The sequence below is a fragment of the Panthera onca genome, chromosome E1 (assembly GCF_046562875.1).
Source record: "Panthera onca isolate mPanOnc1 chromosome E1, mPanOnc1 haplotype 2, whole genome shotgun sequence".
NCBI lineage: Eukaryota > Metazoa > Chordata > Mammalia > Carnivora > Felidae > Panthera > Panthera onca.
In genome coordinates, this window is record NC_138352.1 from 9,313,124 (window position 1) to 9,321,331 (window position 8,208).

At 56.9% G+C, this 8,208-nt stretch overlaps 1 long non-coding RNA gene across 1 annotated transcript; it reads right to left on the reverse strand.

Annotated features, from left to right (window-relative positions):
- Positions 1 to 3,388: 3,388 nt before the first annotated feature.
- Positions 3,389 to 5,107, reverse strand: LOC132688614 (uncharacterized). The gene is made up of 2 exons (XR_009614619.3): positions 4,797 to 5,107; positions 3,389 to 4,208 (listed from the first exon to the last, which is right to left on the reverse strand). It is a non-coding gene; the product is annotated as an uncharacterized LOC132688614 (long non-coding RNA).
- Between the last annotated feature and the right edge of the window lie 3,101 nt (positions 5,108 to 8,208).

Consider the following 8,208-nt stretch of genomic DNA (forward strand, 5'->3'; position numbering starts at 1 on the left):
ATTCCAGAGAGGTTGAGGCCTCAACCAAGGTCATTAGGTTCCCCGTGGCAGAACCAGCCTATAAAGAAGCTAAATGGAAAGGGAAGCCAGGTGCCCCCCACGGGTCCAGGGACAGGCACTGCCGCCCAGACCACAAGGAAGCCGCTTTCACAGCTCCTTGGATTTTGTTGCCTGGGGTCGAGTGAAGAGCCTTTCCAGGGATAATGGCTCGTAACTCAGGTGCTAAAGTAATGGAAGCAAGAGGGAAGATCACCTCCTGACTCTAAATCTCTAGGGTGGAAAGGGAAGAGAAGTGACGGGGCCTCCGATGTCCCTGCAACAAATCCACAGAAAAGTGCTTCGGAACTAATCGCCTCCTCAAGGCGGGGAGGGGCTGCCCTTCAGATGGTAAATCTCTCTATTACCAAGGACGGTTCTTTTACTGCCAATTTGCCGGCTCATCCAGGCTACAGCCCTAGGTGCTTCTCCCTGGCTCCTGAGCCCAACCAGTCCCGTTCCCCCCGCGTCCCCCTCCCCCGCACCTTGGTGCAGGGAGGTGGTGAGACCAGAAGAAAGGCTTGTCCCTGACATTACGCAGTAAAGCTGGGAGGGCCTGAAGCCCCCTGCCCGTGCCGCCTCCGACCTGCAGCTGCCAGACTTAGCAAATAAAAATACAGGATGCCCAGGTAAGTTTGGAAAATAGCTCTCACTGCATAACTTTTGTAACGTTTGCGGGGGGAAGCTGAACATAGGACATCGAGGCTGTTCTGACAGGGTCAGTATGTGTCCTAGGATAAAACCGTTAACACAGAACATGTCCCCTATACACATGTATACACCTGGCCATGCTCCCAAACCCTTTGTCCCAAGCAGGCTTGTGGGAAAGTGTCCGGATGCAACACAGGGGTCTGTCCGCTTCTCCCAGGGTGAACTCGATCTCAGTGTCGACCTGGCAGTCTCAGTGTTTCCTCCGTCTGCCCAAGCGCCCGATGCGGGGGAAGCCCAGGAAAAAAAGGGCTCTCGGGGACTGGGCTGATAACTTCATCCCACGGGGGCTTCCTGGTGGAGGCAGGCTTTGAGGAAGGGGGGAAGAGGGAGGATTTGCGTAACGTGCCAGAGCTCCAGCCTGTTGTCGTGCACTTGAAAGTTTGGGGGCGTTCTCACAGAATTAAACACCTAGCATGGGGATTAAAGCAACAAATTGTTTACTAAACGGGTCGCGGGGTGTGGCAGCCCTCTGCACAAGCTCAGGCAAATCACCCGACCTTTCTGAGACTTGACTTTCTTATTTGTGAACTAGGGGAAGGAAATAGGCCTTCCCAGGGCACGGGTAGCTTTGTTCTATTGGCTGGGATAATGGAAATAAAAACACTTTTTAATGTTTTTTATTTACTTTTGAGAGAGAGAGAGACAGAGACAGAGCACAAGCAGGGGAGAGGCAGAGAGAGAGGGAGACACAATCCAAAGCAGGCTCCAGGTTCTGAGCTGTCAGCACAGAGCCCGACGTGGGGCTCGACCTCGTGAACTGCGAGATCATGACCTGAGCCGAAGTCTGATGCTTAACCGACTGAGCCACCCAGAGCGCCCTTAAAAGCACTTTTTTTTTTTTTAATATTTGAGAGAGAGAGACAGAGAGACAGAGCATGAGCAGGGGAAGGGCCGAGAGATGGAGACAGAATCCGAAGCAAGCTCCAGGCTCTGAGCTGTCAGCACAGAGCCCGACACGGGGCTCAAACCCATGAGCAGTGAGATCATGACCTGAGCCGTTAAGATCATGATGCTTAACCGACTGGGCCACCCAGGCGCCCTTAAAAGCACTTTGAGATAGCAAACTGCTACTCATGAAATAGCAGCCCCCAGTGACATTGGGCATACACACACTGACACCAGGCACCGCGCTCGACATTTTCTGTGCTTTATCTCCAGGTCTCTGGGTGAACCCACACTTCACAGGCATGGGGGCAAATCTGGTAATGCACCACTTTAGAGCTGAGGAAGCTCAGAGATCCAACAACTGCCTACGGTTGATCAACAAAGACACCCCGATTCCAAAGCCACTGCCTGTTCGTTCCTTGTTGCAATAGCCATTTGGTGACTGTCCACTGTGTCTGAGCAGAGTGGATGAAGCCCAAATCATCATTTACAAAGCCTTTCCTATGTGCCAGGCACCGTGCCAGGTGCCGGACACGGTGTAGGAACTACTATCCTCCCCATTTCACCAACGAGGAGACCAGGGCTCAGAGAGGTTCAATGGCAAGCCCAAGGTCACACGGCTGATATGCGGTGTACATGGTGGAGTCTGGATTCGAACCCAGGGCATCACTGTTACACTAGACGAACAGAAAGCTGCCATCACCGTCATCATCCTTCTCAGCATCAGAAGCCTCACCTGCACTGTAACATTCGGGGTCTAATAAATGACTATGTCAGCCTTTGGAGTCAAGTTTGTGAAGTTTAGAAGAGAATTGCAAAGGGCGGGCTCTTGAAACCGCTGTGCGTGAAAGAGCTAACGTTTTCCTCTCAGGAGGAGGTGAGGAGTGCAAATCCGAGGCTGCGGCTCAAAGACAAAGAGGGAGAGAGAGGAGGCTTCACCTCACGCTCTGCAACATTTCCACGTCGGCACTGCTGCGGCTCATCTCCCCAGATCCCCTCGGAAGAATTAGTTCTCAGTTAGAGCGAGCAAGCAGCCATCTATCAGACGGACCCGCCGAGCTCGGGGCTCACAGCTCCCCGAGCCGAGGAGAGGAGGGCAGCCGTCTCCGGGCCCCCACCCGCCCTGACACACCCGCCCAGCTGCGGCTTCACCGGGGGAAGGAAACACGGCTGGAAAGCCTGTGCATTAAGAAGCGTATAATTATGCATAATAAAAAGACGCCGGCCCCTGTGTATATAAACACAGCTTTGACTGAGTACCCTTTCCCAAACAGCCCTTCTGGCTCACAACTGCAGCAATCAAGCATCCTAAACATATGGTTGCCACCCAGGCCTCCAGGCGGGTCTGGACTGGGGTGGGGGGGGTGGGGGGAGGAGGAGTCAGGGCAGGGAGGGCAGGAGGTGGCTGTGTGTTCAGGGAAGGGGGCTGAGCCGAAAGCTGGTGGGCCAGGGATGAAGACCTTAACAATTCAGGGCATTGTCTGGGACAAGGAGGGGGGTCCCCACCCCAAGATTGGCTCTCATTCTCCCTGCATCTCCTCCCCATCCATCAACCACCCCAAGGACGGCAGGGCACTCAGCCGTGCTGGTCCAGAGAGGGGAAGGGGGCAGCCGCCGAGCAGCCTGGACCCGTCCATCAGGGGTGTTTTCTGGGTTTGATGTGGGGGCTTGGGGGTCATTTTCGACGCATGCTGTGTGTGTGCACTTATCACCTGCAGAACAGTGTAGGAGGCTGAGTAGGAAACACACAGGTAGATAAGTTGTCCGGTTAGTCAGTCCAGCAGGGGGAGTGGCCCCCACCCTGCTCAAGCCCCCAGGGGTCCGGCCCACCCAGGGAAACATACCCTGTGCTACCAGCTGCTCCTGTTCAGAGCGGTGACCCCAGAGCTGGTGCTCGGCAAGGCCAGCCAACTCAGAGAGTCTCTGCAGTGTCCCCACCCCCTACCCAGCTCCCGGTGTTGTCACGCTGCACCCAGGGAGGGCCTGCTCTCCTTTCCCACTCTGCAGGAAGCTGGTCTGGACTGGAGAGCCTGGAGGGCCGTGGAGCTGGTCTCCTGCTCTGTCCTCACCCATGGCCCGGCTCCTGTAGGCGTTGTGCGCTCCGTCCGCTGGGGGTGGCGGTGGCGGTGACGGTGAAGTGGGTGTCAGGGGACACAGTGCTCCAACTCGTCGCCTGCAGCAGGCACCGATTCTCTTTCTCCGCATCCCAGACCGGGTATAGGCATTGGCCCCAGTCTGGGTCCTCTTGGAAGCAGAGTCTGGGCTGAGGACCACCGTGCACCCAGGAGGCAGGAGTAGGGGGCCAGGGGGAGTGGGATGTGGAAAGAGACAATGAATGGTGTGTCCTTGGGCTTGCTCCCACCGTGGACACTTGGACTCAATCCCGCCAGGGGCCCCTTTGCCTCACAACTGTCCTGCTGAAGGGCCAGGAACGAAGGCATTCAGCCCACTTACTCCTTCCCCATTGACGGAAGTTGAGAGTTAAACCTCCTTCCCCTCCAGCTGCACCTGCCAGGACGCTCCTCCTCCTGTGGAGAAAGCCCCTGGCAGACTGGGAAGAACCTCAGAGCACAGATCTACAAATGAATGAATGAATGAATGAATGAACAAAGGAATGAACGAATGAATGAGTAGCTTTAAGAAGGTTCCAGAGCAAAGACCCAAGGCTGGGAAGAACGACCCACTCGCTGCCTGACCATAACCTCCCTGGGAATCTCAGCTTTGCCTGTGAAAGGGGACAACACCAGGCCCCGGCCAAAGGCCCAAGCTATGCTCAAGACGATGATGGCCATCACCACAGCGGGACCTGACAGGTCAAGGGGCACCAGAGCGTGGCCTCCGTGAGCCAGGGACCGTGAAGCTGGCGTGTGGCTCGGCCTAGGGGAGCAGAGTGAAGGGCTCAGGCATCACAGCAGCTCTCCCAGTGGGTGCCATGCTAAGGAGTTGGGACTTTGCCAGGGAGGGTAATCTCCTGTCCCCCCTCCCCCCCAGGCCACCACCAGTGCAGACACACCCTGGCAGTGACAACGCAACAGAGAATCACAGCCCTGGGAATTAGCGAGGGTTTCGAAGGAAAGGGTCCATTAGAAAAGCCAGAGTTAAGCAGAGAGGCTGGCGGGGGCAGGGGCGGGGGGCAGTGTGTCTCCGTGAGGGAGGCACCCTACCCATGAGGCACAGGAAACCCGTTGGGCATTCTTCCTTCTTGCATTGACTGGGGGGCACTGGATCGAGTGGACAGGAAGGAACAAAGCACACTGCAAGGCACAAGGCAATCCCCCAACGAGAAAGAGCGGCTCCCCCCCAAACGTTGCAGCATCTCGGTCCAGCCCAGGCGCCTGAGACCGAGGGGCGGAAGGACCTATCCAGCCTCTGGGGGAAAGAGGACGGCCACGTTGGCAAAGTCTCTGGGTTCCCTGTCCAGCTGGCTGAATGTTTAGGGATATGATGGGGACACCAGGTTAGAGGTGCCGGGGAGGAGGGGAGGGGAGGGGTGGGACAGTAAGCAAGGGGCTTGGATGGAGACATCCCCCCCATTGTTGTGTCACTGTCACAGGAACCCTGGTAGGGGCCGCCCGGCTGGGCCCGTCTCTGCAGATGCCCGAAGGGAAAACAGGCCAAGAGAACACTTTGCTCCTCACAGGTCCCTCTGCAGCGGGGCCACTGCGTGCCCTGAGGCTCGGGGGCTCAGGAAGGGCAGGCAGGTGGGCGGCAGGTGGGTGGCAGGGGACCAGGGGCTGGGAGAGAAGGAAGGCGCTTCCTCTCCATGCCCACACCTCCCCTCCACTCTCCACCTCTAAGAGGTCTTCCTGTAACCAGTAGCCAGAGGGGGACTGGAGATGCTAATTTCGTTTCATTAGATCCCAGCAGCCTTCGATTACAGCAGGCAGGGGGGAGGAAAGAGAGTTGATGTGTTTTAAAAAACCGCAGTTTTGCACTGTTTTTAATTTAAAGCTGCCGGTAGAAGATGCCGCCTTGGAGTCGCTAATGATCCTCGTGAATTATTTTCGTTGATTCATACACCCCTCCGACTTTAAATAAAGAGGGACAAAGGAGAGCCGGGTCCCCCCTGGGGCTGCAAACCTGCAGGAACACAGGACTGCTGAGACTCGGGCAGGGGGAGGGGACTTTCTCGGAGCTGTGTTTCCTGGGGTGGGGGGCCTCGGGGGCCCCCCTCCCGCACCCCCTCATCACCGGGCATTTACACACAGGGTCATTCCCTCACACCCTCCCCATCCTTCAGCCCTGTTGCTCCTACAGGCACAGGTCAAGTAACAGTAGCAGTTAATATATTTAGGGTCTGAATCGTGCAGCAGATCTCAGGCGAGGCGCTTTATCTGCACAAACTCTGAGGCTCACATCGACGCTGAAAATTGGTGTGATTTTCTGCGTGTCTCTAGGAATTCAAGGAAGCCCTGAGAGGCTGGGGAGCATGTTCAAGGTCACCCAGCCGGGAAGTGGTTAAGCAATGTGCAAGCTTACTCCCGGAAAGGCAGGAGCCTTCTGGTTTGATCCAGGATTGTACCTGCAGGACAGCAAAAACTGAATGAGCGAATGAACATGACTTGTCAGATTACAGAGTCGGGCGTCCCTCCTCATTTTTTCAAAGTTTATTTATTTATTTTGAGAGCGAGAAAGAGTGGGGGAGGGGCAGAGAGAGAAGGAGAGAGAGCATCCCAAGCAGCTTCTGAGCTCTCAGTGCAGAGGCCGACGCAGGGCTTGATCCCGCAAACCGTGAGGTCATGACCTGAGCTGAAATGAAGGGTCGGACGCTTAACCAACTGAGCCGCCCAGGAGCCCCAGTGTCCCTCCCTTTTACCTCCCAAAGTCCAATGGGCTCCAAAAGGACCATATTAGCCAGAAAGGCCAGGACCAAAGACAGAGATGTGAAACCCTCCTTCCAGACCCCCAGCATCTGATCAGCAGAGGCAGCGAGGGTTCCTGCACCTTGCCCCCAGCATCCCCAGGCACAGATTTGTCTGCCTGGAGAACAGAGTCTGGTGGTCTGAACAAATATTTGAAAAGAGCCTCCATTTATCTTGATTCACCGCTCAGCCCCATCAGGGGAAATGTCTCCCATCTGCTGGTGCCCCCTTTCTTTCTCCTTCCCTTCAAAATAAAATTAGAGGCAGCCGGCAAGAGCACTGAGCCCCTTCCAAATTTCTGTTCCTCATCTATCATGTCAGGACCACACAGCCTCTCGGCCGCAGCCCGGGAGGGAGGTGACGGGCCGGGGCTGGGAAGGAACCCAGTTCGGGAGCCCAGGGGGAGGCGGCCCCTCCATCACCAGGAGGTCAGGGCAGCCGCATTAGTGATTCAGCGCAGCCGGGAGGCTCTGAACCAGGCGGGGGCCGAGACAATCAGGAAAAAACCCAGAATCATGAGCAGAGAAATAGAGGCCCCGGGAAGCCTCGTCACTTTCCCATCAAAGGAGAAGCAATCAGTGTGTATGCAAAATGCTGCCGCTTTCCACTGCGCTGGACTCCTCAGACCGCTAAGAGCATGGGCTGCGCAGACGGGGGTCCTGGGTTCGAATCCCAGCCCTGTCCCTGAGTCGCATGTGGCCAGTTATTGGACTTCTTTCAAATGCCATCTGCCTGAGCTAAAGTGGACCTGGCAGGAAGCGGATGACCCCACCTGGAAAGCTGGACTGAGGCACCAGGAGAGGCCGTTTGTGGGTCCGGCACAACATGAAAACGCAGGCCCCTTGTTCGAAAAGTATTAAGAATGTCAAGATGACGACAGGGGAGCGTTTAACCCACAGGGGGCTGCACAGGGCGCCTGTAACGTGGCTGGCCCTGGAGATGACCTTTTACGTAGATGGGGACAAGGACAGGACACCACAGGGGCGGTGAAACTCCCGGAGCTGTAGCAGGTGTGAGCGGCCCGGAGGAAATCAGAGATGTCACCCTGCCGTGGAGAAAGCACAGGAACGGAGCCTCTGATGGAAGAGGCAGCTGTGGCCAGGGAGGGGAAGGGGGGGTGTCAGGGAGCTCCCCCACCCTCTGTTTCCCCTGCCCTTACAGCTGCTGCCCTCTGCAGCCCCCAACCAGCAGCCTGAGTCAAGAGAGCCTAGTGTCTGCGGTCCGCATAGATGTGGCTCCCAGGATCAGGGCAGAGGAGAGAGGAAGAGGGTGAACCCGGGGACTGACACTCCCTTGGCCTTGTTAGGAGGCTTTGGTGAATTTGTGTGCAGGAAAGCACACGGTGGGTGCTCACCCAGGTGAATGAATCTGTTTGCGAGGCTGCTCTGGGCCCCCAGGCCGGGCCAGCCCAAGGCTACAGCCCTCAGGACACGGGGAGGTGATGAAAGGAACCGAGAGCCAAGTGGGAGAATTAGAAGCCCCGAGCTGAAGAGGTTCCGGGCAGAGGGGAGGCTGGGTGGAAAGCGGGCGCCCTAAGAACCAGCCATCGGCCACCATGAGGAGGCCTCCGCTGTCTTACCCCAATGCCACTGCTCCCCTTAAGCCGCTGGGAGGGGAGCACTGACTGCCAGCATGTCCACAAAGCCATCCAGGCCGGAGAGCATCTCCCCGCGCAGACAGCTTCCTGTGCCTCCAGTGGAGCCAGAGGCAGGCT